The 27725-nt window shown below is 35.0% G+C and overlaps 1 long non-coding RNA gene across 2 annotated transcripts in view; it reads left to right on the plus strand.

Annotated features, from left to right (window-relative positions):
* The window catches only part of LOC131153217 (uncharacterized), a 109166-nt gene that overhangs the window by 33033 nt on the left and 48408 nt on the right, over positions 1-27725 (plus strand). Inside the window, exon 1 of one of the 2 annotated variants that reach the window (XR_009136190.1) lies at positions 20403-20498. The exons of the other annotated variant lie outside the window; for it this stretch is intronic. This is a non-coding gene — a long non-coding RNA (uncharacterized LOC131153217). Of the gene's footprint in view, positions 1-20402; positions 20499-27725 lie in introns of those variants that run through there. 2 annotated transcript variants of the gene reach the window in all.

The following is a 27725-nucleotide window of genomic DNA, read 5'->3' on the forward strand; positions in this document are numbered from 1 at the left end:
TGAAACTCAAACTGGCAAAAAGATTAAACGGCTTAGATCAGATAATGGTGGTGAATACACGAATGACCCGTTTATGAAGGTGTGTCAGGATGAAGGTATTATTCGACACTTCAAAGTTTGAAATACACCACAGTAGAATGGGGTGGTAGAGCGCATGAATCGGACTTTGCTGGATAAAGTTCGAGTTATGTTGTCTAATGCTGTGTTAGACAAAAGGTTTTGGGCTGAGGCTATTAGATATGTGTGTCATCTCATCAATCATCTACCATCATCTACAATAGGGGGAAAAACACCCTATGAGGTATGGTCTGGAAAGTCTGCTAGTGATTATGATTCTTTACATGTATTTGGTACTATGACTTATTATCATGTTAAAGAATTTAAGTTGGATCCAAGAAAACAATATTCTTGGGGATAAGTGCAGGAGTCAAAGGATATCGTCTTTGGTGTCTAGAGATGAAAAAAATTATTTTAAGCAGGGATGTGACTTTTGATGAACTTGCGATGATGAAGAAAACAATATGCAAGGAGTCATGAGTTGAAGAGAAGACCAGTGGTACTCAACAACAAGTGGAGGTTGAGACAATTTTAGGAAACCCAGTGAGAAATGAGACTACACAAGTTAACTCTCTAGTTACGGTGGGGAATAGTGTACAAGAAGAGGAGATTTCAATTCGAGAATCTTCACAGCAACAAGAATCAATTGTTTCTCAAAGGCCAAGACGATAAATTCGCAAACTTGCTCGGTATACTGATATGGTGGCTTATGCACTCCCAGTTGTGGATGATAATGTTCCTTACACTTTCAAAGAAGCATTGAGGAACTCTGAACTAGACAAGTGGAAAAAAGCAACGGATGAAGAAATGCAGTCTCTTCATCAAAATTAGACTTAAGAGCTAGCCTAACTGCCCAAGGGTAAAAAAAAAATTGGTTGTAAATGGGTTTATATAAAGAAAAAAGATTTTCCAGATGCAAATAATGTTTTCTTCAAAGCTAGATTAGTAGCTAAGGGCTACGCACAGAAGGAAGGCATTGATTATAATGAGGTTGCTGGAAAAGAAAATTGGGTATGTAAACTTGGTAAATTGTTGTATGGTTTAAAACAGACTCCAAGACAATGGTACAAACGATTTCATCAGTTTATGATGGGTCATAAGTACATAAAAAATAAACATGATCATTGTGTTTATTTTTGCAGACTATAAAATGGATCTTTTATATATTTACTCTTGTATGTTGATGATATGTTGATAGCTTCAAAGAATAGGGAAGAAATCAACAAGTTGAAAAGTCAGTTAAATCAAGAGTTTGAGATGAAAGATCTTGGTGAAGGAAAGAAGATACTTGGCATGGAGATACGTAGAGACAGAATGAGAGGAAGAGTTAGTTTCTCTTAGAAATAGTATTTGAAGAAGGTAGTATAGAGTTTTGGCATGTTTGAGCAGTCAAAACCAGTAAGCACTCCTCTTGCTCCTCATTTCAGACTTAGTGTGGCTTTATCTCCTAAATCATATGAGGAATGTAAGTATATGCCACAGGTTCCTTATGCAAGTGCTGTTGGTAGTTTGATGTATGCAATGGTTTGTACTAGACCTGATATTTCACAAGCTATTAGTATGGTGAGCAGGTATATGTATGATCCGGGTAAAGGACATTGGCAAGCTGTGAAATGGATTTTGAGATATATTATGAATACGATTGATATTGGTATAGTATTTGAGAAAAATAATACTATTGATCAACGTGTTGTTGGATATGTGGATTCGAATTTTGCAGGTGATTTGGATAAACGTTGATCAACTATTGGATATGTTTTAACATTTGCCAATGGTTCAGTGAGTTGGAGGTCTACCTTATAGTCTACCATTGCCTTGTCTACAATAGAAGCAGAGTACATGGCAGTTTCAGAGGCTGTTAAGGAAGCTATTTGGTTGCAAGGTTTACTTGAAAATTTGGGAGTTGTTCAGAAGCACATTGTTGTATTCTGTGATAGCCAGAGTGCTATTCACTTGGAAAAGAACCTAGTCTACCATGCACGAACGAAGCACATTGACTTTCAGTTTCATTTTATGCGGGATATTATTTATGGAGGCAAGATACTTCTTTAGAAGATTGCTACAACTGAAAATATCGCAGATATGTTGACCAAGATTGTGATACAATCAAGTTCAAACATTGTTTAAACTTGATCAATATCCTGCAAGTCTGAATATTTTTAGAAGGCGCCGATGATGTGGAACTCAAGAAAATGTTGGTGACTGAAAAATTTGTTGAATTTGTCGTCAAGGTGGAGATTTGTTGTTTTTTGTCCCACAATGGTAGAATAGTTCCACATTAGTATAAAAGGTTGTTTTGAATTTTTTATATTATTTGTTTCACATTAGAGAGAAGTGTTTTTTAGACTTGAGGTTGAAGCTATATAAAGAGCTCAACTCTTCATTTGTAAAACATACCTCAAAGTTGTACTTTGTCAAGAAGTAGTGGATTGATCATCGGCGCCCGAAGACGTAGGTAATTCTATACCGAATCTCGTAAATTTCTTGTCTTGTTTTTTTTTTTACTGTTATATTATTAGTTTTTGCATTGCTTTAATTTCTTATATATTTAATAGCAATAGTTGTAGTATTGGTGTTTGGCACAAACGGGGTGCTCGACACAACAATATTTATATCTTATTTTGGCTCTTCAAAAACTCATATTTGACTAGCTAAAATCTTGTCCCAGTTCTCAATCTTGAGAGAATATGAGTGAGATCTTCAAACTTATTATTATCTTTTTAAAGAAAAAACTAGTTATCAATTATCATGGGCAAGACTAGAAGAGGGCGACGAGGACAAATGCCAACTCGATGAGGGCAAAGATTACAAGTACAAATATGATTGGATAGGATTTGATATAACTTTGTCGCGATACAAGTGCTACTCAATCACACACTAAGCAAAAATTTTTTTTTTTTTTTTAAATTGGTCTAAATTTTTAAATACCCAAAGCTTGCCCATAATTGTCCAATAATTACCATGATAATTAAATTAAAATGCTCTTTCTTTATATTTAAGAACATGAAAAGTTTGCAATTTAAAATTTTAAAATTATTTCCTAAAATTTAAATAAAAGACAATTTAAAGTTATAATAAATTCAATTTTAGAGTAAAATATGTGATGACAAACATTACCTAACTCTTGCCCATTGTATCTATACTTGTTTTTCTAATTAAGAACTAAGAAGGAAAAGTTTAGGAGCCATTTGGTATAATTATAGAAAATTATGAACATAAAAATAAAAAATGAAAACTGAAAAGCAGAAATAGAAACTAAAAATTGAAATTCCAATAACCTAATAAATTAAGATTTTGAGTAAATAAATGTTCATTTTAGCCCTTGAATAAAATAATAACTAAAAATATATAAATAAAAAGGTACAAAATAATACAAACTGAAAAATATTATAATATAAATTCAATTATTATAATTACTAAATTATTATTTTTAAAAATTCACTTTACAAAAGAACAATCTTATTATGCATGACCATTGAAAAATAGTAAAAATATTTTATAATGACCTTGATTATTTTTATTTTTTAAAAAATTTATGAATATTATTATTTCAATTATATTTTAAATTCCTATGATAATTTGATCTTAATTTTAATAAAATAGTTATGTATAAAATTAGTTTTGAATATGCAAAATATTTTTACAACTTGCTGTTAACTGAAAAATATTAAATTTAATTTAAAAATTTTTTTAATTATTAAAATTAATAATAAAAATAGAAAATTGATAATATAAAAATATATATTTTTATAATTTATTTTCTAATATAAAGAAATAAAAATAAAAAATAAAAAACCATAATGATAATATAAGACGATAGATGATAGTAAAAGTAGCCTTGTGTTTCGAACTCAAATCCGAACCTGAACCCGTATTTGGATTACAATTTGCTAAGACGTTCTAGAAAACGGGTGGTGTTTTCGTGGCGAAACATGAGCCAAGATGCTAGTAGTTGCTCTTCCTCGTCCGTCGCCCCCGTCGCTTGCCCCATCTGCCTCGGCCGTGTTGCTCAGGAATCCAATTTGGATCGTTGTTTCCGTACTCTCTCTCTCTCTCTCTCTCTCTCTCTCTCTCTCTCTCTCTCTCTCTCTGTATGTGTATATCTATATGTATGTATAAATTTTGGCCACTCTATCTTGAATTGGGTATTTTTCAGCCTAGATTCTTTACATTTAGGCGAAAATTTTTGCACTGTGTGCGATTGTTTTGTTGGAAATTGAATCATACTAGGTTGTTTTAGTTTGCTTGAGGGCACAAATTCATCAAATGAATGGGTTCTTCGCGCAAAGTGATTGCGGCGAAGGGAAATCTAAGAAGCATTGATGCTTCAAAACCCCTTGTTGAATTCCGAAATGTGTTAGATGTTGGGGTGGATCGAAGAGCAACAATCACACACGGGCAAAAATAAATAACAAAAATGAAACACTAGTGATTCGGCCGAATCGACCTACGTCACCGGAGCACACACAACTTCACTATAAACTGGGAGAATAATACAAGGAGGAGGAGTCACACTACTCAACTCAAATCTCTCTCTCTCTCTCACCACAACTCTTTGTTCCTCACTCTCTGCACACTCTGCGCACAACACACCACACAACACTTTCTGCACACAAAAACTCTCTGTTCTTGCCACACACACACACATAGCCACACATAATTCTATATCTTGCCCCACTGATAGCACAATTCTTGCAAACACTATGTTCTACGCACACACACAACTCTCTGCTGTGCGCACACACAGCCACGCTCAATTCTACATCTTGCCCCACTCACAATTACACACACATCTCCTTTATATAGCCTTTAAAGGGGGGTGTAATTCAAACAAGATGGGTAGGGTTGGTGGCTGCATTTCAACCATGGTATACAAGGTTGGTGGAGGGCTGTTGGTCACCTCTGCAAAATCAACATAAGCTACTGGGGTTGGTGGCTTCCTTCTCTAACTATGGCGCACAGCTCAACAATCTCCCACTTGGAGACGGAGACACCATATCAACCAATGTGTAGATAAATGATGTGCTCACATCTGTCTTCAACCATAAAGACTAATTGAAGTTGAGCACAACTTTAACTTCTTTGAAGTCACCACCTTCGTCAAGACTGATCTAGTGGTCGTCAACTTCACAACTGGTGCAATGATATTGATATAGTCAACTCCTTCCTTTTTCTAGAAGCCTTTGACTACAAACCGGGTCTCGAACCTTCTAGAGCCATCCCGCTCATCTTTAATCTTGTACACCCATTTGTTGTGAAGAACCTTCTTACCTTTGGGCAACTCAGCTAGTTCCCACGTCCTGTTGGAGGTGAGGGACTTCATCTCATCCTTCATCGCAAGCTCCCACTTGCTTGTATCTGCCACCTAACATGTTTCATTATAACATTCAAGCTGTCCTCCATATGTAAGAAGTAAACAATCCATATACCTTTTATCTGGTACATTGGTGTCGTTAAACATCTCGATCTATGAGCTCTTCTCGTTTGACATCTTTATTTGCTAATCTAGAGATAGAATCAACTCAAATGGACAACACTTTTGGATCCGGAATAGTCAAAAACCTTAGAAATGGTTCAAGTCGTTCGAAAATTGACCCGAAATGGCTCCGAAAACCCCGGTCAAACTTCTGATCAAAATGGTCAAACTTTAGTCAACTTTCCGTTAAACTTAACGGAATATTCCCTCCATTAACGGAATATACCTGACGCCATTAACTATCACTGATGCTATTACTTGACACCGTCTGTTGACGTGGCACTGTGGGGCCCACCTTCCTGTGGGGGCCTACTTGCTGTCATGGCACTATGGGACCCACCTGCTGACGTAGTTGTGTGGGGCCCATGTGTTGATGTGGCGGCTGACGTGGCACTGGGTCTCCGGCTACTGACGTGGCTTGCTGACTCGATGCTGACGCCAGCCTCTTCAACCTCTAGACGCTTGTCAGACGATTGCCGGCGCGTGGGAGCGCGTGATCCCTCCTCCCGATCACTTATCGGCGCGTAAGCCCACCTGCCGATTACCTACCGGTGCGTGGTGGCGCTTGTGGATGCTTGGCAACGTCTTTTGGCCGTGTGTGGCGCATGCGGGCACGTGCGGCCTCTTCTGAACTCCGGTTACCGCCGTTGGCTTCGTCTCGATGAGAGGAATGTTTTGGTGGCCTCAAAACTGAGTTTTGAGGTATTGGGCAGAGGCTCTAATCAAGCAATTTTGCTACGATCCGGTGATTTTGCTCCAACCTCACTCTGATACCAATTGTTGGGGTGGATCTAGGAGCAACAATCACACACGGGGAAAAATAAACATCCACAATGGAAACACCGGAATTTACGTGGTTCTGCCGAATCGACCTATGTCCACGGAGCACAACTTCACTATAAACTAGGAGAATAATACAAGGAGGAGGAGCCACACTACTCAACTCAAATCTCTCTCTCTCTCTCAACACAACTCTTTGTTCCTCACTCTTTGCACACTCTGCGCACAACACACCACACAACACTTTCTGCACACAAGAACTCTCTGTTCTTGCCACACACACACACAGCCGCACACAATTCTATATCTTGCCCCACTTACAGCACAATTCTTGCAAACACTCTGTTCTACGCACACACACACACAGCCACGCCCAATTCTACATCTTGCCCCACTCACAATTACACACACATCTCCTTTATATAGCCTTTAAAGGGGGGTGTAATTCAAACAAGATGGGCAGAGTTGGTGGCTGCATTTCAACCATGGTAGACAAGGTTGGTGGAGGGCTATTGGTCTCCTCTGCAAAATCAACATAAGCTATTGGGGTTGGTGGCTTTTGTCTCCAACTGTGGCGCACAACTCAACATCAGACGCCCATAATTTTTTGATTCGTATATGGGGTGTGCTTGAAAATTTAAAACAAAGTTGTTTTCCAACACTTATTTGGGCACAATATGAGATACTTTATAGAGAGATGTGAGGACATGTATTTTATTAAGATGATGCATTTGGGTTGCATTTTTTTTTGGTAAAGGTTCATGGAACTTTAAGAAAATCCTTCAGCTTAATAACTTGGCTAGTAACTATAAGAAGTTAACACACATTTTAGTAAGAAAAAGAAGAGCTTTTTGTGGAAGGACGGACTCAGGAGTGAGTGAGGGAAGCATTTTGCGAGTTGAATGGAAAAGAAGAAAAAGAAAGCTCTCTGCTGTGTGCTGAGGGGCTAAGTTTGCTCTGGTTTGAAGGAAAAATAGAAGAAAATTTATGCTGTTTTTTGTTTTGAAGAAAAACAAAAAGAAAGGTCTCTTGAGTCTTTGGTTTGTTGGAAGTTAGAAAATAGGATAGAAAGTAAACGATAATAGGAGACCCGTCTCCAAAGCTCTTCAAGAGCTACATTGTTTGTTGAATGGAAAGAACTGAACTCTTCAAAAGCTCTCTATCCATTGTCAAAGCACTTCAAGCTCAGGTTGTCAAAGGTCTGCAACTTCCAAGGAGAACCCTTATTTGGGATTTGTTTTCTAGCTCACACAACGGCGTACTTGCATGTTTTAAGCCCTTAATCCTTATGAAAAATATTTCAACTTATTGACATCATTTATGATATGTTAAGCACATAAAACATACAATAAATTAAACAAGTTCTATTATTTTACTAATAAAGCGCTAAAATTTCCAACAATTTAAATCAACAAGTTATAGGGTATAACCTAAGTTTTAAAATTATCTTGTTCACATTTTTGTATGTATGTATGCATGTTTGTTTTTTTTTTTTTTTCTTTTTTAATGCTTTTGAGGACCTCTCATCCTCCCTTAGTTTGTAATTCATTTTTCATCTATCTTCATACATTTCTTTTGTTATAAAAAGATTTTTGAAATTGTAATATTATAATCATAAAATTTATCATAAAAAAAAAAATAACAACTTGAACAAGATAAAAACTAGAAAAAGAAAAGGAGGTTGAAGATGAACAATATAGAAAAGAAATATCAAATTAGTAATATTTTCAAAATAAAAATAAATTTTTTTAAAATAAAAATTGATCTTATCAAATTATTAATTAATGTGTATCATGATTCCTTATCATTATCATCCTTATGACAATCTTAACCCCCACTCTTAACATTGCTAATTGAGATTGATTAAAAATGAGAAAAAAATTACAAAAATATAAAATTATTTTTTAGCCACAACAGTCCTGTTTGTAGCAGCCTTTACTTAACAGAAGTGGTCCATAATGGCTGGTATGGCAGTAATTTTTATTCACAAAATTTGGCTAAACGTTATCAAAACCCCAAAACAATCCTTTACCGGATGATGTTACAAATTTGTCGTATACCCCATTTAAACGTTAAAACTATGTTCACCACTAATGATTGGATCAATGATAATAAACCCATCGTAAAGACATGCAAAGGATGGTCCTTTGCACCCCATGCCTTGGAGAGAATCCTTAGCATGGGGGAAAGAGTGGTTTTTCATAAAATTAACGATTTTATGTTTGATCGTTATGGCTTAACCCTAAAATTTAGAGCGCTAGTAGATTAAGCTGACATTTGAACACCAACAAGTATGTCTATCTTTGATCATCTTGGTTCAACACTCCAACTTTAAAGTTTAGAGCCCTATTAGTTGACGCTTGCTTGAATAGACTATTGACCTTATCTACTTCTGTGTGTAGGTATTTGGAGCTCCTAAGTCCTAATGCCTAAACATGTTGTTCCCATATCATGTCTTGTTTAGTTTCTCAGATTGAAACTAAAAAAATGAAATTACTCTACTTCACAAAATTCTGAACTTTTATATGAAAAAATGTGCTTAATTTTCCAATGCTATTTAATATACATTGTAGTGTGATTTGTCCAAAGTTGTTTAACGATGTTTCAATGTTTGCCAAATGAAGCCTCTATTTTTTGTTAGAAAAATAGAATTAAACGGTCCAAGGCACCCAAAAACATGTTCTCTGATACGACCTTATCTGCATTATTGGCCCATAATCTAATAGGTTAAGCTTTTAGGTAAAGTTGTATTTTAACATGGCATTAGGTGCAGGTTGCTAGATCCTTTTTGGTCCTTTGACAAGAAGGGGGTTCTACACTTTCAGATCCTTTTACACGAAACCTTTTTTTTTCAAGAGTTGCACAACATTCACTTCCCTTTGTCTCAATTATGGAAGACAGCTGCCCCTAATAAGGTTGTCTTTTTTACCTGGGAAGTAGCTTATGGTAAGATCTTGACCCTAGGCAACTTGCAAAGAGGGGGTTTTCCATTGCTAGCAGGTGCACCCTTTGTATGTGTTGGAATTGGTGTGATCCCAAGAGGGGGGTGAATTGGATATTTAAAACTTTTTGGCTAATTAAAACATTTCAATTCACCACAGTTCATATCCCATTCAATATTAAAAACGTATATGTAAAATGATTAAGCTATCAGTGCAGACATACACATGTGTAGCATATCTCATTTAAATTAAATGTGTGCATGCAAATAATTATAGCAGTGAACAAGCAAGCATACACATATGGAAATTGAAGTGCAATAATTAAATGAGATAGGGAGAGAGAGACACATGATATTTGTTATCGAGATTCGGCTAAACCAGCCTACGCCCCCGCCTTGGGCATACCCCCGAAGGATTACACTAAACCTGCTTACTTAAACGGGTGTAGCAAAAACTGTTACAACCTTTTTTTTGGGGCGAGGTAAACCCTAACTCAATTACAAGGTTGAGCCCAACTTGTCTCACTTACAGAGCTCAGACTCCTTAGTTCAAATTCCGGGCTAAACCCAACCAATTTCACTTACGGGGCTGAGACTTCTCAGTTCAATTAATGGGATGAACCCAACCGTTACATTTAAAAATCATTTTTCATACCAAATAAAGTTTCTAAAAATACAAGCAAAGATGTACACATTTAAACTCAAATATATGCACTCTCTTATGATATTCATTATGCTTAGTAGAGAAATGGTGCTATCAAATAATTTTACATAAATAAAATATATGTGAAAAATAAGTATTATTGTTCTCCTATAAATATTTTTGCAAATAAAAAATATTTGGAGAATATTTAGAGAATCTAGGAATTTAAGTTCAAGAAAATATTTGTGCAATAAATAGCTTTCGCCTAAAATAATTATCAAGGAAATAACCTGGAGAAACCAAAGCTATACTTTCAAAAAAATTTTCAAAAATAAATAATAAGTGAGAGTAAGCATGTGAGTACAAATGAAATGTCCAAAATAAATATACTTTCTTCCAAAGTGATTTTGAAATAAGTGAATGGAAAGAGAGTTGGAGAGTTTTTGTTTAAAACATTTGCCCCAAATGAATGATTTTTGCAATTAAAATAGTTTGAGGGAACTTTGATTAACAAAATAATTTAAGAGACTTTGAGAGTTAATTAAAGTTGCTAATCTGAGTTATGGAGGGGGTATTTATAGATTTTTCGAAAATTATGACCGTTGGGGACACACTCGGTATTTTGAAAAAGTTTAATGAAAAGATAATGACGTTTTAGCACTTATAAAAAATTCCAACCCGTGAGTTTCGATCGATCTAATTGCCAAGTTTGGTCGACCGAGACATTTTTGAATTAAAGATATAATCGATTGAATTAAGGAGATTTTGAAGGTGTTCGAGGTTCGGTCGACTATATTTTAAGTTCGATTTGCTATTCATATGATTCGGTCGACTCAATCATAAATGAACTAGAGGTTCGGTCAGCTGAACAGTTGGGTGTTAGACACGAGCCAGTTCGGTCGACTGTGGAAGATACATTCAAAATCGTTCGGTCGGTTGAACCTTGGTCAAACTATTGACCCCTGAGTGGTTCGATCGACTAAACTTAATATAACTAGTTGAGTTTGGTCGACTGAGACCCATTCAAAAATTAATTTAAGTTCTGATTTTTACTAGAATTTATGGGGGCCTAAAGTCAATCTATGTTCATTATGAGTTAACCCCAAAAATCTGACGTCGATTAACCTTCGGATGACCGAAGATGATCCCTAAGGTCAATCTTTGGTTATCTGAGCATTCAAGTCATATCATGCAAGATGTATGCATTATTACATACCAAATAATAAAAAATTAAATGCAATACAAATTAAAATTAAATGTCGTCTTCTTCTTCTCATTTACTCTTTGACATCATGGAATGCACCAGATTTGTGCTTTAAGACCTGCCTTGACTTCCATGTTTTCTTGATCTTATGTGTGACTTAAATAATACCTGTTCATGCACTAAAACACACACATAAGAGACACTTGTGTTTGTCAGCATTAAAACAGAAATAGGATTTAAAAAGCCAACAGTATGGCTGAGGCAGAATTAGTAGACCATATCCTACTCTGTTGCCCTGGACTAGAAAATCTTTGGAATGTGGCTTTGACTCTAATTGGACAACAGTGGGTTACTGCTAGATCTGTTGGATGGAGCTTTGGGCCTGGAGAGGGATTCGAGCAACAAAGAAAAATAGGAATGCTTTGTTTCTCATTCATGTTACACGTTTCTGGCGTGTTTGGAAAGAGAGGAACAAATGAGTTACCAAAAATTCAATCTCAAGGCTTCAGTTCAGCAAAGTGCAGTGGTTTGAGTGCTGGCAGATCGGCAGGTTCTGTGGGTTGCTATGTGGTTAGTTTTGCAACATATGAGATATTTCTTGAGGTGTTGAAGAGGACAGCAGCATCGAGGATTTTTCCGGCAACTGCAATTTTTTTTTTTCCGGCAACTGCTGAAGCTGCTGCTGGACTTTGGTGATGCTGATGACCCTTCTACTGCAGCAGGTTGCGTGGTATTATGATGTTTAGGTTTTGATTTGGCAGCAGTCATGCAATTAAGGTTTAGGTCAGAACTTGCTTTGATGCCATGTTGAATAATTGGGTAAAATGGAATATGTTGGAATTGGTGTGATTCCACAAAGGGAGGGGGGGGGTGAATTGGGTTTTAAAACATTTTGGCTAATTTAAACATTTTTGCCGATTCACCACATGTCATATCCCATTTTAATTATGGTCGTGTATCTAAAAACTGAATAAGTAATATGTGCAGACATACGCGTGTATCTCATTTAAAATAAATGTGTGCATGCAAATTGTTATAACTATAAATGAATAAGCATACACATGCTGAATTTAAAGTGCATAAATTAAATGAGATAAGGAAAGAGTGACACATGTTATTTGTTATCTAGGTTTAGCCAAACCAGCTTACGTCTCCACCTTGGGTATACCCCCCAAGGATTACACTAACCCTGCTCACTTAAACGGGCAGAGCAGAAGCCGTTTACATCCTCTCCTTACGGGGCGAGGAAAACTTCAGCTCAATTACAAGACTGAGCCCAACTTGTCTCAACCGGTACAATAAAAATCATTTTTGTACAAAATAATGCTTCTAAATACAAACAGAGATGTACAACATTAAAGTTCTAAAATATGTCCTCCAATATGATATGAAATCATGCTCAGTTGAGTAAGGGTGTTTTCAAAATCATTTTTGCAATCTTTGAATATAATGTGTATGATAAGTACCTCAAAGATTTAAACCCTAAATCAAATATATCTCTGAAAATATTTTCAATAAAGAAGTAGGAGAACCTAGGATCTTGGTTTCTCAAATGATCTTTGCAATATAAAGGTTTATCAATGAAAGCATGCATGCAAAAATGTGTTTCTCCAACAACATATTTATTATTTACTACGGAAATATGTGGAGAAATCCCAAAACTTTACTCTAAAAAATGTTTTCCAAATATGCAAGCAAGAGAGAGTAAAACACTTGAAAATAAATGCCTAAATAAAAAAAAAATGCTCTCTTGTAAAATTGATTTTCAAGAAATAATAAAGAGAGTTGGTGTAATGACCTGAAAAATAATGGTATTTAAATAATAATAAAGAGAGTGGAAAATAAAAATAGTGAAAAAAAAAGCAGCAGCAAACCTTGTTGACGTGGCACTTTGGGCTCATCGACGAGGGTGCGCTTCGCCGATGAGAAAATACCGAGAGGATATTTGGGCGACTCTGAATTTCGTCGACGAGGGGGAGAGTTCGTCGACGAGTTGCCTTCTAGACCTTGTCAATGAGGTGACGTGGCTCATCGACGAAGGCCATAGTATAAGTAGCCCTAAACGCGATTTTTCAATCATTTTTGGTCGCAGGAATTCTCTCTTTATCTCCTTTCGGTTTTCCCTCCTTCTCTCTAGGATTTCGGGCCAATTTTTGCCAGTTTGACAATCCGAGGCTACCACGACACTCCTGGGAAAGTTCTCTTCAACTCTACTGGAGTGGATCGTTGGTGGGGTAAAGTTGAAATTCATCCCAAATCCAGGGTAGGACTTTTACTCAGTATTTGGTCTTCCCTACAGTTGAAGAAAATGTAGTACGTGTAGAAATACTGAATTTTTATTTTAGAGAATGTTATTTTCAGGGTGTTGAACAGGGAACCCTATGGGTGCAGGACTGTTTTCTTAGGGTTTTTTCAGGAATCAGATAAGGGGATAAACTAAGTTAGCTGTTTTATGAAAATTATAAGTAAAATTGTATAGCATTTGATTTCATGAAAATATATGTATATAAATATATATATATATATATATGTGTGAGTATTATTTTGGGAAATACTGCTGAAAATGATGATATGTTCTGGATATACATAATACCCATTTTGTGTGGCATGAGTAGATTTTATGATGAATTATTGTTTTCTGAGAACATGATAATATTATGGATTTTTATAATGAAAAACAGGCGTATGGGCCAAGAGTTTTATATGCTTTGTCGACGTACGGGCCGAGCTATGGATATGTTTTGCCGGCGTATGGGCCGAGTTATGGATATGTTTTTCCGGTGTACGAGTCGAACTGTGGATATGTTTTGTCAGCGTACGGGCCGAACTGTGGATATGTTTTGTCGGCGTACGGGGCGATGATTTTTCATGATGTATATATATACGCAAAATGATGTGATGATATTAACTTGACAATTAATAGTATGAAATATCCTTGTATCACAGTTTGACTATATGCTATATGTTATCAGAACCTGGTTGGCTTGGTCTAAGCTAGCAGTTGCACGGTACCGCTGCTATGTATTCATGTTCATCATGATATTGTGTTAACGCTACTGTACGGAGTAGCGTGAGGACAGCGTGAGGACGGATAGTCGATGTGATTTTAAGAAGTGTGAGCGCCCTTGGTGTACGGATCAGGTCTGGCAGACCCATCGGACTTACAGACTGTACTTTTGACTTGATAGTCGTTGGCCAATCATTGTCAGGTCCCGCCTTCGGGCCACGCAACCCAGTCATAAGGGGGTAATACATGACAACAGCCAACTAACCTACCAGGGTTGTTTTCATATTATTATCATATAAGATGAATTATGTTTATGAAAATGTAGTATATTATGTCATGTTATGATGATATATGTTTTCCTAGATATGATATAACAGTTTACTAAATATGTGTATATATGATTTATGTATAATACGGAAAACTCATGTTGCCACACACTAGTATTAGTTTATTTTCCCTTACTGAGAGGTGTCTCACCCCAAAAATTTTATACACATTTCAAGAGCCCCGGATAAGAGAGTGAATAAAGCTCCGCTCGGATAGTTACGGCTGATCTACCCTCTCTGAAGGGTATGTATTTTGTGATAGGGCCAAATGGATTTTGCGGGAAGTGACCCTAGGACTCTTTTGGGTGGTTTATATGTGTAATTACAGTGGATGTAGTAACTCTGGTATTGTGATTGATGGTATTGTATATGGTTTTATGAGTTATTTATGATTTTATGTTTCCTGGTGCTTAGACTTCCGCATTGTGTTTCTGATATATCCCTGGTACTCACGATTTTAGGTGGATTATGATCCACTGAATTTGTTATATTGGTTTTATTATAAAAGGAAAAAAAAAAATGTATGTAAATTAAGTAGGTCGTCATAGTTGGAGAGTGTAAAAATTTACCCTAAGGAAAAGATTTTTGCAATGAAATCAGTTTCGGGGACCAAGGAATTAAAAATATTTGAAAGAAAATTATTTGCTAATCAAAGTTGCTAATCTGGAGTAATGAAGGGGTATTTATAGTTTTTTCTAAAAATTATGACCGTTGGGGACACGTTTGGTATTTTGGGAAAGTTTAATTAAAAAATTAATGACATTTTAGCCCTTAAAAAATTTCCAACCCGAGAGGTTCGGTCACCCGGTCCTTAGGGACGGTTGCCCGAACAGGCAAAGAGAAAAAGTGGATTTTGAGTTTAGGTGCCCAAGGGTGAGTTCAGGTGGCTGGGCCAAGGCGATTTTCCAAACGCTCGAGGTTCGGTCGCCTGGTCCATAATTTGGGTTGCTGAACTTCACGATTCGGTTGGCTGGGCCTATTTTGAGTTATAAGTTCAGTCGCCCGAGGATAGTGGGAAAAGTTACTTTGAGCGTTCGGTCGACCGTGGACAATCAATTCAAATTAGGTTCGGTCACCTGAACCTCAGTCAACTTTTTGACTCTTTACACATTCGGTCGCCCGAACCATTTTAACCTTCTAAGTTCGGTTGCTCGAAGCCCTTTCAAAACTCAAGTTATGTTCTAATTTGCCTGTGCATGGGGACTTATGGTTAGTCTACGGCGTAAGCTTTTTAATTTAGCCTAAAAACCTGACGTCGGTCGAATGAGTTCTTGCAAATTTCATTTTAGCTCTAATCTTTGACCCTAAAGTTATTCCAAAAACTTTATATGACTTAGTTTTTTTAGAAAAAGATTTTTGGTGAAATGTGCTGGTCCCTAGGGTCTATCTACGGTTAATCTGAGCATTCATCCATATCATGCAAATGCATGCATTATTACAGACCAAAGATAAAAATAAATGCATATACAATTGAAATATATATGTCTTCTTTTCCTCTTTGCTCTTCTGTCTTCATGGAATATACTAATAGTATGTGCTCCTTAAGCGCTTATGGCTTCCATTTCCCTTTGTCTTATGTGCGTGTCGAAGTAAAAACCTGTTTAAGCACTCAACGCACAGATAAGACACTAGTGTTTTGTCAGATTTAAAATAGGGATCAGACTCAAAAAGTCAACAGAATACCTAACATCAATGATAGCTCTCTCCCTCTATTTATAATATATGTCAAGTACAATACCAATGCCCAAAATACTTACTAACTCACACTTATTAACATAATTCTAACAGATAATGATAATAATGCTAAATGACTAAATAAACACCGACAATGACCAAACGGGCCCAGTTGTCTAATCAGTTTGAGTAGCTTCTCTAGAGGGAAGAGGTCAATTGGTGCCAAAATTCTATAGCAAATTGGGTTAGAGAGGGAGATTGTAACATAAGATTTTTTCATCCGGTGGCGAGTGGGAGGAGGAGGAATTTTATTAAAGAATTAGAGGACTAGAGGGGCATGATAAATAGTGAACTTAACTACATTGCTAGTATGATTAACGATTATCAAAGAGTCTCTTTAGTTAACAGGATGGAGGAAATGTTGTGGTTGAAGGGTTGGATTGGTGCTCTATTCCCTTTGAGAAAGTAGAGTGGATTGAGAAACCCTTTGAGGAGGAAAAGATAAAAAGTGTTGTGTTTGATTTGGACAGAAAGAGAGCTCTTGGGCTAGATGGGGTCACTCATTCTTAGGGGGTCACATTACTCTTATATATGCTTTTGTGTCTCCTATTCCCTAGTATTACCTTTCTTTTTTCAAAATTCATATAGGAATGACTAATAGGCTTGAGAAATTGATGAGGGATTTCTTTTGGTTGGGAATAAGTGAGCACAATAGAGACATATTGTTACTTGGGTGACTGTGAGCACGCTCAAAAGGGAGGGAGTTTGATTCTTGGTAACTTGGTGTCCAAAAACATCTCTTTGGTCAGGAACTAGGTGTGGCGCCTCCCTTTAGAACCTAACTCTTTTTGGCATAACTGCATAAGGTTATCTAAAGTAAATTTGGACTTATTAATAATGGGTGGGACACTAAAATTGGGGTTAATATTATCTATTTGAGCCCTTGAAGTTCAAGTCCTAGATTCACCATTCTTTTATGCCTCATGTTTTGGCTCAGTGTTGTTAATGGGGAGAGAATCCATTTCTGGGAGAATCATTAGATTGGGGAGGCTCCCTTGGCTTTTATGTATCCTTGTCACTTTGGTTCATCCTCTCTTAGTGACTCTACTATCTCTACTTAGCAAATGGGCATTGTTAGAATTCTCATTTAGTGAGGAACCTCAATGAGAGAGAGACCAACTAGCTGGACCTTTTGCTTAATGTGCTTCACTTTTTGTGGCTTGAGTCAGGGAGTGACAAAAGGGTTTGGGTTTGGATTCTTCTAGGGTTTTTTCTTGTAATCTTTCTTTTCTCATTTGTTTCATGCCACCTAATTTTGCTCCTTTTTCTCCTTACTCCTTCATCTAGAAAGCTAAAGTCCCCTCCAAGGTTAAGGCCTTTTAGTAGACTGCGATCTTGGAAAAAGTTAATACCAATTACTTGCACTAGAAACATAAACCTTACAAGGTTCTTATATTGTCTTTTCTCTTGGTCCCTTAAGAACAAGTTATTTGGAATTTTTTGGAGATAATTGGGCTTGCCCTTCCTTTTGGAGGCTTTTTGCTCTTCAACTTTTGGGGTTTTACAAGGGGAAGGAAAGAAGGGCTTTGTGGCAGTGTTTGGTTATTGCTATCTTTTGCTGTATTTGGTTGGAGAGAAACACCACAATTTTTAGAAACTTGGACACCTCTCTTAACTTGATTTGGATTTGAGTGGGCGTTTCTTGCATGGCCGTGGGTTTTGGCGATTGGCTTTTTTTGTCATCTTCCTCAGGTAGATTTGCAGGGAAATGGGTCACTTTGCTTGAGTAGATCTGTTTTTGTAACCTTTGTCTTCTTATTTTCACTCTTCTTTTTTCGTTTCAGGAGGATATCTTATCCTCCATTTTTTTCTTCTTCCCTTTTCTTGTTGTAACTTTCTCTTCTCCCTAATAAAATTTTTTATTTATCACAACTTAAATAAATAAACAAATGAAATAAAGAGCTTTATGGGAATATGTACCATTTTTCGAGAATGGGATTCCTGACTATAAAATGTGATCCAAACATAGGAATACCTAGACATCAACGAAAATATTCCCAGGAATTGTTGGTTGAATCTGCACACCAAATGCTACATTAATTTCCCTTGGAAGCTTTTAAGTTTTAATCTTGTCCCTCTTATCTCTAAAAACATTTGGACAAGATAACCCAAAGAAAAGACTCAAAAATCCAGAGACATAAAAGCCCCTTTAAATATTATACTACTATATCATCATGAAGAGTAATCCAGTATGGGTATGTGAGCAGTAAAATTGATACTCTAGCATGGATGGTAAATTTAGGCCTACTTGGTCATCTCTTGGACTTTGGATACTCCTGCACCAAAAGTATGAATTAAAATTTCCAAGTAAAAATATTTTTTTCTTGCTTGGAATAAAGAGGGGACTGGGGACTGGGGCGGAGGCCCCTCACTCCCTGAATCTGCGTCTGCTTGCATGAAAGTGGATATGGGAACATGGAATATAATTTTCAATGGTTGCACCTGGAAATGCGCCCATTGCATAACCAATTTAGGTTTTCTTCACTTTGACTTCTCTCTCAAGCACATATATATGTATTTATGCATATGTATATGTATGTGCCAGTACATAATGCCCATCGAAGTAGGCCAAGTCCAAGTGATGCGCACCGACAGGGCATATTTGTGGCTGCGAAATATGCATGCTGCATGATGTACACATTTGCCCCTTTTTTAATAGATGTTCAAACTCTGAGGGTAATAATTGTTGTTCTGCAGATAAATTTTGCTACAACTGCATCGTACATTGGATCAAAGTGGTTGCTAGAGAGCATTCTCGTCCACTGTGCTCTCTAAGGTGTCCTCTATGCAAGGTTTTTTCAGATTGTACTATTTTTTGACTTCTGTTTCAGCCCATTGTAAATGTATTCCCATATCCTTTCTGTCTGTGAATGTGATGGTTCATCATTAATGCTACCTTTTGAAGTTTCTTATTTTTTATTGATTGCACATTGGCATGTAAGAGCCAAAGGTTTGTATATTTTGAAAGGTATTTGCATATTCGAAGATTATTCCTTAAATGAGAGTGAAAATTAAGTTGCAGGAAAGCTTTTGTAATCAAAACATTGTGTAGATACCCTTATAAAGGGAAACAAGTGCACAAACTTTTTAGGTGGTTTTGTGGTGTGTCAATAGGGTAAGTGCCTTATCACTCATATATTAGGTTTTCTCTGTTTCTTTAATCAGTTCACAAAGGATGGAGGAGAATGGAAAGTAAATAGACATCATGTGGTAATTTGGTCCTAGCTAATGTGGAACAAGGAAGACATGGATCCAGATCCACTATCTGCACAAACAAATTATTTCTCCCCTCTCCCCCAAAAGTAAAAAAGAATTCCCCTTTTCAGTTGTGTCACACCTTGCCCATCTATTGGCATACTGAAATAAGAAAGGTTTGGGAGGAAAAAAGGTCGATTCCCTTTTGTGACTAAGAGCCCATCCTGGATTGAAACCTAGTTTTGCATTCCCTAGCTTGGTGGAGAAGACTTCATGCATGTTTTTTACAAACTTATCTGAGAAACAGTTCAGTGGTTGCTAGTGGATGCCAATGCTTCACACCTAAATGCTAACAGCTGTGTCTTCCTACCCCAAGGCATCAGCAACCTGGTTGTTCTGTCCAAGCATCTACTGTAGTACCATGACCTAATCAACTTGGTAAGCTACTCTTGTGTCCTCTTTTGGCATGTGTATTGTAACTCTCCTTTATCCCACTCGCGCATATATTCTATTAGAAAAAGGATTTCCCAACTTTGCCTGGTCTTTTGATTTCAAAAGGATCTTTGAATTGTTTGGCCGTCATGGAAACACTCCTTGAAATAAGAGTTGACTTCTCAGCACTGCTTAAAACAGGGGACTTTGGCAGCCATGGAAAATGTGTTAATGATTAACATAGTGAAATGCCTTGGCATGGTAGTAGGAGCTTAATCCTTTACCACGGCAATAGTTTGATTCTCCTTCATGATCATTTTTGAAGTTTTAAATGCTTGTGCTTGACTTGGCGTTAATCCAGTGCTGTAAAACATAAAAGTGGCATGCAATGAATGGCTCGCAAGCAAAACTATTCATGACCACCATAATTTTCATATTTGACTAAGAGGATACACAAATTTTGTATCAAGTTGACTAATTTGTGGATGATTCGGAAATTACTACCCATTTGAAATGAATTAGGAAACATAGATTTGAGTTATTATGCAAAATGTCCAACAGAAAACACATTTAATATATGATTCACAAATGCCAAAATTTTACCAGAAAAAGAGGATGAGGATGAGTATTGGAGGTCTGAGCTATATTTACCAGAAAACATCAACACTATAGTGAACCATTGGTAGAGGTGTTCTGAAATGTGGTACATTATTGTTCTAAAATACTAAATCTAACAATTACGAGATTTTAATGTAATGTTTTTTCATGTAACATATTTTCCATTTGGTGCATCTTTTAAAGTAAAGCATATGCTTATTATAAGAATTCATCATTTCAAAGTACCTTTTAATTCTAACTGAATAATGTTTGAAGTGTACTTTTATTCACTTTGGTAAAATTTCCTTTAAGTGGAATTTATTTTTCATCTGTAGCACTTCTGTCCTCGTGAGTTAAGTGTTTGCTCATTTTAACTAATTTGCAGACAGAAAATTTTTCTATCATACATGGGTACTATGGATGTTCTTTCCACGACATAATGTTAACCAGGATACTGGAAATATTTATTCTAAACTGTCAATTTATTTTACTTGATTCCTGATTGAACAATTCTTCGTGAATTTAGTAATGCTTTGTTTTATCTTCTTCCTTGTGAACCTTTCAGTACTTGGATATCAGTACTTTCTTATTGGTGTAAACTTGATTTGGTCCAAAGAAGAAGAGTTAATTGTGTTAATGGTTTGCCAAATTTTTGATCATAGGGTTAAAATGTTTGGATTTACGACTGTATTGATACTGAAAAAAGGTGGGTTAATCTTGCTTTTGCAAATCCATGAGTTGAAGGCGTTGATAATTTAATTGCAGTATTTCAATGGACTTGAAATTTGCAAGCATTGGAAGATTCCATTTTAGATAATCAAGTTTTGATCCAGTTTTTATTGTACTGGCCAAAAAGTTAGTGTCATAATGATTTAAGAAGCGATGTTTATGCACAACTAATGGCTCGAGTTGAAGGCTCTTAACAAACACTAGGCTGCGCATGAATATTTCTAGTTTCTTTTGTTGTAGGCATTAGAGGTCGGGTTTGGAACTTTTTTTTTTCTTCTTTTTTGAGTTTTCTATGATCTTAATTTGATTTAGGTTTCAAATGGTCATTGTCACAGTATTTACCAAGTAGTTTTGTGCTTCTACCTCAGCATTAATATTATGAATCTGTAAGATCAATGCATCACCAAATCGGTGCAGTAATTTGAAAAACTCGTCCCATATGTTAAAAAAATCATTAATTACATATTTGGTTTGTAGAAATGGAATAAAATTAAATTTATTACTTAATTAATTATACTCTCTTTTTAACTTTTCGTTCTTTTCCTACCCCATTTTGTACTACAAAAATCAAATGTGACGTAAAAAATATTGTATGTGACACAATATTTCACAGTAAGAATTCATTATATTTGGGGAAAAAAAATTATAACAATTAATACCCTATTTAGTATTGTAACTTTTTATTATATCACACTATGCCAACCAATAAAAATTAACAAATAAGCAAGGCCTCTTTTTTTTTTCTTTAAAAAAAATAAAAATTTTCGATGTGATTATTTACCATAAACTAGAAACATCAAACTTTTTGAGAATGTTGTTTTCAAACCAATAAAAGAGTCGGCTGTCTCACATTCTCAGGATAATCAAGAGATGCAGAAAAAGAAAACATAAAAGAGAAGGAAATAGATAACTCACTTACATTTATTCAAAATTAGACATGTTTTCATATAGATTCACTAGTAACTACAATAAAAGCAAAAAAAATAAAGTAAAATGAAATGACAATTTATTGTAGAAGCTAAGCGGTTTTGATTGACCTGCCAAGAACAAGGACCTTCTTCTGAAAACACTCTTTCTCTTGCCCTGTCAAGCAAAAATCTTTTCTCTTGAAATATTTCAAAAGAAGAGAACCATCCACCATTGAGATGAGAATTTCGAATATTGTGTCGAAACTCATTTTATCCTTATCTTTCGAATACAAATGAAATGATATGAAAGAGACTTTAGATACAAGCAAGTTTAAATAGGATTGAAAGAGTTAGCAAAAATTTAAAACTCGTAGTATTCTTAATGTTTGTACCATTATTCCATTTTATAATTAGATTTTTCCTTATTTGTTATCATTGATGATACGAAAATCTTTCTTTTTTAGGCCCCTTATAATGATATGAAAATTTTAAGGTGCATTTACTTTTATTTTTTTAGATAAATATTTTAATTGTAATAAAACTGACTTATATTAGTTAAATGTTATCAATACATTTAAATTATTGAATCTATTAGTTAATAATTTTCTATAGTTGGGAAATGTGTTCGTCAAGAAAAATTCCTAAATTAAATGCTCGTCACACTTTTTAAGACTACTCATATTAAAATTTAATTTTGATAGTTCATAATTTTCTAATCTAATAAAATATTCATAATATGTTTGATAAAATATGAGTGTACGCTTTTAGTCTATTCAAAACATTTTCAAGAATATTTTACCTCAAAAAATTTTGCGCCGCATAAAAAAATTATTAGAGCATAAAAAATGCAATTTCCATAAAAGAAATTTCCAATAATTTAGGGGGGCATGATTAAAAAGTAATTATTTTTAATTTTGAAGCTTAATAGAGTAATGAGGCCATGCCTCAAACTAACTCAATGTTTTGAATACAAAATTTTCAAGAAAAAATTAAAAAATTAAAATAAAAAAAATTATTTTAATGAGATACCTAACATACTAGTTGAGATGCTAATTTTAGTAAATATTTTACTATAATTTTACTATTTGGGTTTTCCTAATTCATTATGGGGCTCCTTTTTTATTATTGGCATTAGTGATGAAGCATGTGTAATGTGTTCATATTAATTTAAAAACAAATAATAATAAAATTAAATTTTACCAATAAAAATATAATTAAAGACTTTCTCTTTTCACCTTTCTCAAGATTCAGATCCACAAATTTCCACATAGAAGTCTCAATCTTTTAACTATTGAGACGTGCAAGTTCATATTTGTTTTTAAAAATATTATTTATTTAATCTATTAGAAAATTACACTCAAGGTGTAATATGATTTTTTAGTTGAAATTATTTGTAAAGTCTGTTTACTCTTGGACATAAAAAAATATTATTATATAAAATAGTTATAGACACTTTCTAAGGAACTGTTTGCTTGTACAAAATAGTTTTTCGTTTTTCATTTTATTTTTCCAGAAAAAAGTAAAAAAAAAAAAAATTAACTAATTTTCATTTTTACAACATTTGTATGAGATAAATGAATATAATAAACACTTATGCCACCTTTTTTCACGTGGAAATAGTTTTATTCTAAATTTTCAAATAATTAAAAAAATGCTATCTTATTTTTCACTCTCTAAATTTACGTATAGCAGTTGAAAAATAACTTTTTATTATTTTTCACTTTGTGTATGAAAGTATGAAATTCAGAAATTCTACTTTAATTCGTATGAATTATGTATCGAGTTTCTATTAAATGTACACAAATTCATAATCAAACCTCAAAATCTATGACTCCAGGTGTTACGTCATACAATCTTTTAGAAAATTGAAAAACAAGTTGTCTCTTTTGTAATTATTTTGAAATCAAGAAATATAAAATAAAATTTTGTTTGCACATTTAAACAAACTCCTTAATTTCTATCTTTTTAATAGAATCTCGAAAAGCTAAAAAATATGCTAATTTTTATACTTCTTTACAAAACTAAAAAATAGAATATAAAGAATATTTTCTGCAACTAAAAGGGCCCTAATGTTTAGATACAAAACAAATATTTTTATAGTACAACATTTTTTAATGTAGAAAATACTAATTAATTAATATTATCACACTCGATTTGAGCTATACATACAGTAAAAATTAATTCATCTCATGTTGCATATCAATTAGATCGTCAATAATTCTTTATAGTACAATCAAAATTCGAAAATTCTTAGTTTAAAACTTACCTAAAAAGTCATAATTATTTTTACTTAATTAAAAAAATTAGGATTTAAAAGAAAAAATGAGCACATGCTTGGTTTGTTCAACAAAAAGTGAATAATGCTAAGCACCACGGTCCATGATCATTATGGACCAATGTGATAGAATCAAGTTGGATCAAACAAATAGGAGTCACTCTGATTCATTCATCCTCAACTTGTAATGTGAGGGAATGATGACACATGCTTGTATAGTCAATATTTTTTGTTCATCATATCAGTCTTTTTCGTCTTGTGGTTACATTTGAATTTCCCATTCCATGCTTTCTTCCAATGCAATTCGGAGCTCATGAAGATTTTATATGCATATGACGAGAGTAATCCGACTGTAAATTAAGTAGTAACATTTATCTTCTGGGTATCAAATTTGAAAGAGAAGATTTGGTGTGGAAGGATATGTGACTGGGTTTGGGAGTCCCGAGTGGGCGAAAACTCATTTGGCTGCTACGGCCACAACTCCCGTCGTGTTAGCCCTCTTAAGGGGAGGCGTCACTTGTGTTGGTAAAACAGTCATGGATGAAATGGCATACTGATAAGAAAAGTTATTACTTTCCTGTTCATACTTAATAAACTACTTTTGGTTCCCATCTGTTTAATTTGAAGAACTCAATCTTGTTGCTGGGTAGCTTAATACTATTCACTTTGGTATGCATATGCTTAATTCAGCTGATTGCTCTTGGAACCCACAAATGAGATCAATGTTTGGTGCTAATTCCGTTTGTTTTTGAAATCATTCCGTCTAAAAGTGATGCAGTTGAATACTAAGGAGCACGAAACTGAATCATTTTCTTTTTTGTTTCTCTTCCAAATGTCCCTTAAAAAAGTGAACTGATGCAGTTGAAATATTAAGGAGCACGAAACTGAATCATTTTCTTTTTTGTTTCTCTTCCAAATGTCCCTTAAAAAAGTGAACTGATGCAGTTGAAATATTAAGGAGCACAAAACTGAATCATTTTCATTTTTTTTCTCTTCAAAAGGCCCCTTTAATGGGGCAGCATGATCTCACGGGTATGTTTTGGGAGAACAGATAGTATCCCTTCATCTTTTGCTTCATCCAAAAAAAAACCTTTCATGGTTCTAGTTTCTCACCTATTTTTCCATTTTCATGTAGAAATCTCTTGAAAATTCACATCATATTTTGCAAGTTATGCAACCGAAAGAGGAAAATTTTTGTAAGTTATGTAATTGAAGAGGAACTAATTTTCATAGTATGTTTTGGGAAAAACAAGCATTATGCAGCTTTCATTTATCTTATTCACACATATATTATGCATATACCGCTAGAAAGAGGATTTCCCAACTTTGCCTCATCTTTTGATTTCGAAAGCATCCTTCTAATTGTTTTCAAGATAAGGATAAAAACATAAAATGACATCATGTCTCGAAACACTCCTTGAAATGAGAGTTGACTTCTTAACACTACTTAAAATAGGGGAGTTAAAATAGAGCTGTGGAAAATGTGTCAATGATTAACATAGTAATCAATTAGATCGTCAAAAATTCTTTAAAGTACAACCAAAATCCCAAAAGTCTTCGTCTAAAACTTATCAAAAAGCCATAATTATTTTTCCTTAATTAAAAGAAATAGGATTTAAATGAAAAAATGAGCATATGCTTGTGTTTTTCAACAAAAAGTCAACAATGCTAAGCACCACAGTCTGTGATCATTATGGACCAATGTGGTAGCATCAGGTTGGATCAAACAAGTAGGAATCACTCTGTTTCATTCATCCTCAACTTGTAATGTGAGCTAATGATGACATGCGCCCGTGACAATCAATATTTTTTCTTCATAATTTATTAAAAAAATAAATTTAAAATTTAAAATTGAAAATTTGAGCATGTTGGATGTCCCAACTCGAGAGTATAGAGTCAGAGGGTGTCACGCCCCGAACCCGTCTACTGGAATTAAAATCATACAACAAAAGATACTAAAACACCAAAACACTTTATCAGAGTTCTAATTGTTCCCAAATACATACATACAACTACATGTCTATATAATACAACCCATCCAAATAGAAAAATGAAATCGCTGGCGACGCACTAGCTTTGTCTATCACCCCCAAAGGGCTAATCCCTGGTTAGGGCGGGTTGCAATATGTGTGTGTGTGTGTGTGTGTGTGTGTGTGTGTGTGTAGTATCAGAGAGACTTATATGTTTTACTAGTACTCCAAGCCACATGGCGAGTCGAGGCGCTACAAAGGGGGGTGAATGGACTCTTTTCTCGTATTTAAAAAATTTCTCTACAAATCAAAATACTTGGCAAGAATGCAAACGATTATATCATAATATATAAAATAAATTAAAATACAAGACACAAATTAAAGAGTGTAGGGAGAGAAAGCTTAACACCAGAAATTTAACGTGGTTCGGCACCAAGCCTACATCCACGCTTTAGCAACAAGTCAAGGATTCCACAATCCACTATGAATACTCCTTCACCGGTAGAGCAAGCCTTACAATTTGGGTACCAAACCCTATACTCGGGAACAAATACCTACCATGCTCACCAAGAGCCTTTACCAAGCGATTCACCAAGAACCTTCACAATGGTTCATAAAAAACTTTACAAGAAAAAGATGATTACAATGAAAATGCTCTTGATTGAGAAAATATCAAATACAAAGTAAATCTCACACTTAATCTCTCAAGGAATGAATCATACAAGATAAGTGAGCAAGAGAGGATTGAGCACTTGTGAAGAATAACTAAAATGTAAAGTGCAAAGTGTTTAGGTTTTGGATAAAATTATATTTTTTACAAATATGATCAACAATGCTCAAAACCACATCTAAACAAGCCTAATAGCTTGTATTTATAGCCAAAAAACCCAACTAGTTGTTATTGAACTGTTGGGAGCAATTTCTAAACAAAACTAGCTATTTATAGCCGTTATTGCGTTGTTCACGACACCACTGGTCGACGAATCCCTTGCATTGGTTGACTAGTCACTGGCAGAAAGATATGTTTAGCTACTGAATGGTCTAGTCGACCAATCCCCTGCTCTAGTCGACTAGTCACCTGAATCAGAAAAAGTCATCAATATAAAAGTTGTGTGATTTTTTCTTAACTTTCCATAGACACCAAGATCGTCCTTTTTTGAAAATATACTTTACTTTCTTAGGACATAAGACTTGTTTTGATAATACCGGGACTAAGTATGAAGATGTTCAAAATACCAAGATGTTCAGGACTCAAGGCGCACTATGTTAGACGACAATTACTCTATTTTTCCTTGTTAGAATATCGAAGGGTGTTCAGGACTTGAGGCGCACTACGTTAGACGACAATTGCTCTGTTTTTCCTTGTCAAAAAGTCTTTTAATGACTTAAAACATTCTTGGACAAAAGTACTTGAAGTATATTAAGTCTAATAAAGTTTAATACTTGTCCAA

Source organism: Malania oleifera, chromosome 4 (genome assembly GCF_029873635.1).
Source record: "Malania oleifera isolate guangnan ecotype guangnan chromosome 4, ASM2987363v1, whole genome shotgun sequence".
NCBI classification, from domain to species: Eukaryota; Viridiplantae; Streptophyta; class Magnoliopsida; order Santalales; family Ximeniaceae; genus Malania; species Malania oleifera.